General features: G+C 39.2%; 2 pseudogenes; one reads left to right on the top strand and one right to left on the bottom strand.

Moving 5' to 3' along the window:
- Positions 1-7,859: 7,859 nt before the first annotated feature.
- Positions 7,860-8,136, bottom strand: LOC127232287 (non-histone chromosomal protein HMG-17-like; annotated as a pseudogene).
- On the top strand, positions 8,135-8,877 carry LOC127232457 (receptor-binding cancer antigen expressed on SiSo cells-like; annotated as a pseudogene).
- The last annotated feature ends 1,367 nt before the right edge of the window (positions 8,878-10,244 follow it).

Raw genomic sequence — 10,244 nt, forward strand, 5'->3', positions numbered from 1 at the left:
CAATAAATCTTGAAAGACAAGGAGGAAGGTGTCTTCCAGCAAATCTTGGACCAAAGGGACAGGGAAGAGGACGTTGTGTTCTTTGAAGATTATGTTGTTCTCTGGGGCTTCTGTGATACTCACCAGACTGTGGGAGAAACAAATGAAACAATTTTAAATTAAATATTTTAGACAATTATCAGCCTATTTCCTCTCAGGAGTGGGTAGAATTTTAAGATGGCCCCGAAAAGTCCCACTCTCCAAAGACTTTTGCTAGCCTGATTTTATCAGATATGTTCTTCTAAAACATATTCTATAATGGTGTAGGGAGAACAAACTCGAGATTTCATGCTGCAGCAAATGGTCTATTGACTTATAGTAAAGTTCTCTACTTCAGATAAACATATGGCAATAAGGAGATACTAGATCAGAGTGGCCTCTGGCCAACAAGAAAGCAGAGAATCAGCTCATGACCATTTTATAGACTCCTAGTCTTTAGCCATATTTACCCTGACTTCACCCACTTTTAAGAGTTTGAGGCTGGCATCTAATAAAGAATGCATGGTGTGAACTTTTCTGTGTATGAGTTACTATGTTTTCTACATTTTCTAGTTCTATCCTTTTTATTTTCAAATTTTCATAATGTATTTTCCTTTAAATCTGGAAAGTAAGCTTTAAATGAGAGTGTTGAGAATATAATAGAACAAAGAAAAAGGAATAATACTGATGAAAATGGTCTAATGTGGAGAAGGGGGAACTGGGATTTGGGAGGGTGAAAAATCCATCCAAATGGAATATGAAAATCCAGCATGGAAACCTGTTTACTTTATGTTAATTATAGCTATTAATACATATGTGATCATTACTTCTTCTCCAGTTGAACTCCAGGAGCTCAGTCCAGTGCCTAGCTGTGGAGCATATGCATCTGCTTCCATCAGTTATTAGATATTGTTTCTATGATGACAATTAGGGTAGTCACTAATGCAATTATAGGGGAAGGCCCATTCTACCACCCTGTCCCACTACTGGTAGAAGTTTTAGTTGAATGTGGGTGGCAGTTTATGGTTTGCTCTGTTGGTGTTGGGGTCCCCTGGCAGTGAGATAGGGACTTACCCCAGGTTCATGAATTGGCTTTTTGGAGCCCATTCCCTACGATGAGATACCTTGCTCAGCCTTGATACAGGGGGGAGGGGCTTGCTCCTGCCTAAATTTGGTATTCCAGACTTTGTTGACTGCCCAAGTTAGGCCTTACCACCTTAGCATAGGATGGGGGAATAAGAAAGGGGGAGGGTGGGGTGGACTGTAGAAGGAGAGTTAGGAGCTATGGGGTTTGTATATAAAAATGAAAAAAAAATCTGTTTTCTTATTTATTTATTTTTGAAAATAATCTTCTCTTATTTTACATACCAATCCCAGTTTATTCCAGAGTGTAGGATTGTTCTTGGTTTTAATTCAAATCAATTTAATTAAAAAAATTTTTAACTTTTTGACATAGCATAGCAGTGGTAGGAATTACAGATATGTTAACTTGATTCTATAGAATGGGAAGCTACAATACAAAGTGATCTAAAAAGGCCAAAGTGCAGGAGACTAGTAGTCTCTGTAGTGCAAAGGCTGTGTTTGGAGTCTGTCTCTGTCATATATAGTCTGTGTGATACTATAGCTTGTTTGAAACAATTCTGTTTACACCTTTGGTTAATGACATTATTGTATTGTTTCCACATTCTGGAGTCTGCCAGATGACTTGTGAGATATTGTTAGTCATGCCTAAGATCTTTTTTATATATTTACTGTGAACAATTTAATATTGCCTAGAATGTCTAGACAGTGCTAGCACTGGTACAGTAATGTTCAGTGCTATGCTTGCTATGTAAATATCAATTTAGTGACTTTTCTAAGGCCATGAATATGTTGAAATTAGCTTTTAGGTCAGGTCAAGTGTGCAGTTGCTGGGGTAAAGGGTACAAAGACCATGGATTTTTTTTTTTTTTTTTTTAGTTGCTATCAGCTTCCTGTTACCATTAGTTTAATAAGAATTTTAAAGTGGAATTTAAAGTGCTAGAGTGGTATGTCAGTAGTAATTTACAGCTTCTATGTATTCGGAAAGACAGATTTCCTGAGTTCTCCATTTATATCGCTGTGCACAGTGACTTCTCGGCCCCCAAAGTCAACTCCGTTAATAGTATAAATATAACAGCTGAGCAGTGCAAGCATTGGAAGAATCTTAGGAACAATTTTCAATAGATACTATCAGCAAATGTGACTTACTGTTTTTTTTTTTTCAAGATATATTTTATGCCAAGCTTAACCACTAAGGAAATTGATTGTAAATATGTATGTTAGAATAATTTCCTTTCAGAGTTCATCTGAGTATCCCACCATTATGAATGTTAAGGAAGTATAAGGTACAAGGAGGAGAAAGGGAATTTGGACTTTGGTGAATGGACTCACTGTCCCAAGTGATCAACATGAATACTTTTCTGCTAGTCGTGAAAATTTTCAAAATGTAATACATTGTATGTCTTATGGTTTCTTGTAGGCACTTATTTTCTCAGTGATGAAAAAGAATACCCTATAAACAGCCCACTAAAATGTTATCTCTGAAAGCTGTGCACTGTTTAATGTCAATTTATAGGGCTTCATATTTCCAGGTTCCTACCTTGGAGAAACTTCTCATCTGATTAGGCTGCTGGCCAGGAGGACTCTGCTCAGTTTTTCCTGAGTGGTGGAAGGTGAAGGACCAAGGCCCAGAAATCTCAGCTCTTATATACACTGTACCATAATTTCATTGGCAATAAAAGAAACACAAGTAGGAAGATAAAACAACTTCGCTTGATATTATAAAGACAGGAATTATCCTTGACAATTCCACAGTGTATTTCTGCCTTCTTTTCATTTCCAAATCCATTCGTTTTCTCAGTGTGTGAGGCTTCCTCAGGAAGATGTACATTGAGTCAAAATGTGCTTTTGTTTCAGGACAATAGAGTGGGACTTTTGGTGAGCACTGTCCATTCATTTTGGAGAAAAAAAGCAGAAATTATTTTTCTGATTTTTTTAGTTTACAAATTTATTCTGTTTAGTCCACAAGTTTATATAGGATTAGTTAAGAAAAAATAAACGGTGAAACAAACACAGTATGTCAAAGTCCAGGTCCTCCTAGCCTGCCAAATGGTAGAACACTTGAGTTGTGTGTGCCCATTGCAAGAGTAAGGAAAAAATAGTATTTGTAGTTGAGAAGTTTCGTAAAACAAGTTTATGTAATGGAATTGACCTACCTGAGTCTAGAAAATTCCCTTACAAAAGAGATAGGAAAATGTGGGAGAAAAAAGATACAACAAAACAAAAACCAAAAAGGACAAAATCCTAGAGCAATCTGATTATTTTACAGGTCATCTTATATTATGTTTTAGTCTCATACTTCCTATTTCACCCTAAGAATTAATGTTACATGGGAAGTACAAATATTTTAAAACTAAATTCTCATGTTATCTTCAGAGAATTTAGTAACAAAACTGAGAATGAGAATTAAAAATTGCTGTTGGATAGATTTGGCAAAATCTAACCTATATACTTTCTCTCTCTCTGTTTCACAGCATGCCACACTAATAACATTTATACTTTCTGAAATAAATGACTGGTTTGTTTATATGATTTTTATTTATTGTTTTAAATTTTAGTCTGAAATAGTGAAATTTAAACTTGCAAATATCAACACACTGGGCTCATACATTTTGTTTTCTCCCATTTATATAACGTTGAATTAGTGGAAACATTTTTTAAGTGCTAGGAGATAATCCCAGGACATTGTATTTGGCCCTGTACTTCATGCTTTTGTTTGTTTGTTGTCTTTTTCTTTTCAGTTCTGGTTGTGCATCCTCTATAGTCTAATTCAACTAATAATGCCTTTTGAGGGGATATGATTGTAGTTTGTGCCACTGATCCAAGCTGAGGAGGGTTTTTTTTTAATAATTTAAAAGCAAAGCACTATAATGACAACCACTAGTAATCTGTAGAGTGAAACCTAGAAACCTAGAGACCTTTCTACCCAAAAGTCTGAAAGTCATAAACAGTATTCATAATGGGGGTGCCCACCAATCTTTGCTGCAATCAATCTCTGGGCTTCTGTAAGGACCTACCTTGCCTACACCAAACACACACCCCTCCTGTGCCACATGCAACCTCTCTTCCAAGCCAGATTTGAACGGGTCACAGATCCTGTATTTCTGGCTTACCCCACTCCATCCACTTGCCCTCAGCCTAAGCCATTACTAACCTCTAGACCAAACTCACTTGTATATCACCCCTTCTACCTAACATGCTCTTTCAATATGAGACTTAGAATTCACAAAACAATGCGCATACTCAGATCTTATGGCACAAACAGAAACATGAAAACTCAAGCCAATATCATCTCTGAAAAATCTACCAGTCTTGTAGAAATCTTTGTTTATATCAATGTCAATGAACTCCATGACATAGGATTTAAATGGAGAGCCATAAACATCATCAAAAGATTCAAGATGTTTCAAAATACAAAAAGGAACATTCTGTTGTCACTGTGGCTTGGAAACTGCAGCATGTTACTCAGTGTATGTTTTGCCCACTTAGTTCTAAGTGCAAATACTCATTGTCACAAGTCATTGGTCTGTCTCAATGCCTCTGGTCTCTGCAAAATCATCAATAGCAGACTTCTTGGATCAGAGTCATACTTTATGTTTTCATCTTCCTTGGTGACATGTTCCTAGATCAGGTTTTGCAGCAGATTGTGATGGAGTAGGTGTTGGGGTTGCCCTACTGTAGGGTAAAAAGACTAGGAAAATGCAACTTATCCCTGAATGGACCTGAGATCTGGGCAAGGAAAACACCCTTACTCTTACTTGAAATCACACCAACCCCTGAGCATGAATTCCTAACAATATCTGAGCTTGTCCCAGGATTGGTTCTTAAAAAACCCTACCAATCAAGCCAGCCTGGAAGGCTCACCCCTTGCTCCCCCCTCCAAAAAACAAAACAAAACAACAACAACAACAACAACAACAAAAAACAACAACAACAACAACAACAAAAACCAACCTATACTCTATAGAATCTCTGTATTCTATTCAACTTGTTGCTGCTTCTCATCTAAGCAGAGATAGCAACCCTCCTAGATTTTCCTCTTCCAATAAATCTCTTTTTTTTCTTATTTTACATATCAATCCCAGTTCCTTCTCAGTCCCTCCCTCCCCCCTTTTCTTCCACCCTCCCAGGGCCCCCACCTCCCTCCAATCCCACCCCAGCCACACACACACACACACACACACACACACACACACACACACACACTCCACAGGTAGGGTGACGCCTTCCAGGAGGGGTCATCTAAATCTGTCAAGTCATTTGGAGTAGGGAGTAGGCCCTCCCTACTGCCTCTAGGTTAAGGGAGTATCTCTCCATGGGGATTGTGCTCCCCCTTTTGTGCACCAGGGATACATCCTGGTTCCACTGTCAGAGGTCTCTTAGACTGCCCACGCCTTCTAGCTGAGACACATGTTCAGGGGGTCTGAGTCAATCCAATGCTGATTTCCCAGCTATCAGTCTGGGGGGGCCCATTAGCTCCCCCTTGTTCTGGTCAGCTGTCTCTGTGGGTTTCTGTAGCCTGGTCTTGTCCTTCCTCTCTGCACCTGGATTTCAGTTTGGCTCAGTGTTTAGCTGTGTGATGTCTCCTTCTGTTTCTTTCAGCTACTAGATGAGGGCTCTATGATGGTAGATAAGGAAGTCATCAATCTCATTATCAGGGAAGGGCATTTAAGGTAGCCTTTCCACTGTTGTTCAAATTGTTAGTTGAGGTCAGTCTTGTAGGTCTCTGGACATTATCTCTAGAGTCAGTTTTCTCTTGAAATCTATAATAGCTTCCTTTTTATTCTCTCTCTCCCTCTCTTTCTCTCTGTCATCAAAAAATCTCTTAACTGAGGTTTGTTATTCCATGTGACACTTTCCTTGGAGCAGAGTCCCTCTGTAACCACTTTTAACTGGAGCTAGAACAGAGAAGAACTGTAACATGTTAGGGAGGTGGGAGCTGGGATGGGCGGGGAGGTCTTCTAGAGAGCAGTTGTTATACTGTGGATGACCTGAGCAGGCTTCTATCTCTTCTGACTAGAAGAATAGAGCTGTATGTAACACTTTCACTGGGGACACTTTCCACTAGCAGAACAGTATTGTAACAACTGAACCAGCCAAACCCTCCCTTGCAGGAGCAGATTGTTACACTTGCATTGGGGAAAACTTTCCCCAGAGCAGAGCTGTCAGTTGCTAAACTCACACTGACCTTTTGGTATTCCTTGCTTCCAAGATGCCAGGATACCTTTCCATCTAAGCTGCAATGCTTACACCTAGTTTAAGTACTGAATGTGGACTGGGATGGCAGCCTAGTTTGTCAGACAGCCTGACAGGTCCACACCTAGGTGTGCTCTTCTGGGCAGGTGATTGCTGTAGTTTTATTCTCTGTCCTTGACTGACTTAAATATCTTGAAACCATTTTCACCATAGATTTTTAGGAAGAATTTCTTTCTCACCTGTGACAATTTTCCTGTGTGTTTGGTCTATGTATGTTTTCCTCATGAATAAACTTCTGTCGTTTTTTTTCTTCTGATATTTTCTCTCCTCTCCCTCTCCTTCTTTTCTTCTGTTTTCTTATTTGCTTTAGAAACTGTTTTGCCCATAGGTACACACTAGAGCTTGTGTTGCAAGGGAATAATACTCTCAGTGACTATGATGGTAAAGACATTACTTACATTAATATTTAATTTTAAAAATTCCCAGTACAAAACAATCCCCCTCCCCCAGAAAAACTCTGGGAGAAGAGAGAGGGACAGCCACGATGACTCTACTGTGATAGTGGTTGCTGTGACAAACCCTGTGCCAGGCTTTGCATGAGTAGAGCTAGAACTGAGCTGGCCTAGGGTGAGCTGAGGCAGCAGCCAGCCACAGTGAGTATGGGCCTTCTGGAGCCTCCCCCAGAAAGTAGGGAAGGGGAGAGCAAGGGAAGATTTGGTTCTCAACTTGGCTATCACATCATTCAATTTTTTTTTCCAAGCCAAACCTTATCCAGCTTTATTAAAGATACTTTCCATAAACAATCATGGTATTTCAGGAAGGACATGGGCAGACAGTCATTAACCATTTACAAGAACTTCCAAACTTCCTTCTTGTATGGACTACCAAAATCAGAAAGGCACTATAAAACCCAGTGAAGTCTCCATCCAATGCTCTGAAAAGGGGAAGAGCTTAGAGTGAGGGTTGACATTTCACATTAAGGATGTTGTTTAACAACTTTTCACAAGCCGACCCTGGTTTTCAGAAAACGAAATGAAAACTGCAGAATTATCATTCTGAAGATCCACAATCTTGTCTATAAAAGGAACTGATGCTCCTTTGTGGATAATAATCACTGCAAAGTCCAGATTGCCCAATAGACCAGAAAAACCAATTTTAGTGGGTCAGGTTCCAACAGGTCTCTGGTTTTAAGGGAGTTAAGTCTATGTTGATGGTACAGAGGAAGTGTATATAAAAAATAAATTTATAATCTTGCTTCATCCTATGCCATGGTGGCCATATATGTCAACACCAGGATGTCTCTCCTAAGCCAAGAGGAGACCTTTAAATTGTCAAGGAGATATGTTTTCCATCAACCATCATCAATCCAGCTTAGGAGACATTTTGCTATTGAGACATGTTCCTCCCCTTTGCTAGAACAATGTAGTGTTCTGTGTGCTAACAGCATGGCTTTAAAAAAAAAAGGTAAAACAAGATTCTGTATTTTTTATAAAACTTGATTTAAAAAAATAGTATTTCAAACTGTACAGTCACCAGAAGTACACAGCTATCAAAATGCACACATCTCACTTGGCATTTCCAGCACCTTCAGCTTTTTGTTCCTGGTCTGTTTTGGTGTCTCCATTTTCTGAAGGATTATTTGCATCCTTGCCAGCAACTGCTTTCCCATTCTTCTGCTTGTGTACATACATTTTCTCTCTTCTTTGCAGGGGCCATTTTAGGCTTGGGCTTTGGCTTTGGAGGAACAGGTTCAGCAGACAACCTTGCAGATCTTCTCTGTGGCTCATCTTTCACCTTGGCTTTATCTCCTTTAGTATCCCCTTCAGCCTTTCTTTTGGTCATGGAGGCAGCAGGTGATGGGCAGCACTGAACCGAGGGATACAGCAGTGCGCAGGTTTGGTCTAGCCAGGGGTTGTTCTCGCTGCTTCTTCACGCTGCTCCCACATCATTCAATTTTAGTTATTTAAATTTTGTACCTGTTCTCATTCCTAAAGATATCAACATGCAGATCTGGGAGAGGAAGGAAATTCAGTATAGGCCAAATGACGTTCCCCATCAGAGCTAAATTATTCCCCTGTCCCTAAGCAGACAAATATGGAGGAGTGGACTTCCTGGGATGAAGATGCACCCACAAGTGTAAAGAATTAAGAAGGGAATGGGCATGTGGCAACACAACAAAATTCTTTGGAATGCTTGGAACATAATTCAGTGACATGACAGCAACTATAAGGAAAACTCAGAAAAGTGTCATTAAGAAGATAGAACCATTGAATTTTGGTATTCCAAATGGTAGCATGGGTTTTTCCAGTAAACTGGTGACTGCAGAAGCTATGCCTTTTATCCATCAATCTTCAGTATCAGGTGACTTTGAAACCTGCAGGAAAATACCAGTACAAGGGAGAAGAAGATGAAGCCTGGCTAATAAAAGTTCTGAGGCAGCAGAACATTGCAGACAGAGAAAAGAGAGCAGCAGAACAGCAAAGGAAGAAAATGGAGGTGGAAACTCATTGTCTGGTGAAGAAGAAGCAAATCAAAATTAGTGTGAAATTTTCCTGTCACTTCCTGGTGCCAGTCACTTCCTAGTGCCAGTAAGAAATATCTGGGCCTGCAGCCTACATGACAAGTGTTTGTATGAACTGAAGATAATTTTCAGAATACAAGCACAGTGCTTCATTTTCATGTTATTACTGAGCCATGCAGAGGACCAGGATTTTCCCACAATACCTTGAACTATTAGTAATTAAGACTCAAAACACAACGACAATGAGACAATTATTTTCTTCAACATGTTCCAAATATAATTGTTGGTTGTAGAGAAGCTATTTCAAGTGGAATGTGCCACGCCAGTCCATCTCAACTTTGTATCTCTAGCTGAATAAATTGGTTGAAAAACAAAATGTGTAACAATAACAACAGATACCTCCAAGATAAGTTCAACACAAAGCTGACACCATCCCAGAGACTTCCCACTTACATTCTCCATTGCATATATCCTGAATGTTTTTGGAGATTGTCTTCACCAAGACACGAAGAACTTGACTCCAAACTGCCACTCTTCACTCAAACTGTGGTGACCTGGTGTGAACCACCAGTCTCTTCATGACACCATAGCCTAGTGTGTACATCCATTCCTTTGTCATTGTGTGACCACAGGAAGTTTATTATTCTCTATTTTCTACTGTGTTCCTGTCTCTAAAATGTCAATGATGATAGGAGTTATAGCGTGGTGCTTAATCTCAAACAATTTTCCATGAGTTAAGCTTCTAGCATACAGTGTGGCACATGGAAACAAGTTGTGTTGTACACAATAATCTTCTCTGGCAAAAACTTGTGCCATTTTTTCTTTCAATACAGGGTCTAACTATGCAGATCTGTCTATTCCAGAATTCACTATGTAGATCAGCCTGCCTCCTACATCCCAGTGCTGAGATTAAAGGCATGCTCACCATGCCCAGCTGCAACTATCCATTTTTAAGGGATTGAGTCTATTTTACATATTCTGTCCTTGATGATTGATATGGCATAACTTTCCCCTCTTGATGATATGTCCTACATTCATGGGTGACCTCTGTTTCTTGTTATTATGAACCATTTGACAACATGATATATATTTTATCCATTGTTATAGCATTACAATTTCAATTGTAGCATGTTTTACAGATATAAATGATGGATGAGACTATCCACTCTTCAACTCTATGCCTTTCTTATGTGTTTATATAGTAGGGCATCTTTTTCCAGTCTTTTTCTGTTTGTTGCAATGATTCCCTTTATAATTAATTTCCTCCATAAGGTGTTACACTATATTGGCAGGCTACAAAAATGATCCTAAGAATTTCATTTCTGTTTTAAGAGTTATGTTCATTCTCAACTTTGCCCCCATTCTTTCAGTTTCAGATTGCATCTAATGAGCTACTTGAGTCCAGAAATTACATTCTTTAGCATATGTT

The sequence above is a fragment of the Phodopus roborovskii genome, unplaced genomic scaffold (assembly GCF_943737965.1).
Source record: "Phodopus roborovskii unplaced genomic scaffold, PHOROB, whole genome shotgun sequence".
In the NCBI taxonomy this organism is placed as follows: domain Eukaryota; kingdom Metazoa; phylum Chordata; class Mammalia; order Rodentia; family Cricetidae; genus Phodopus; species Phodopus roborovskii.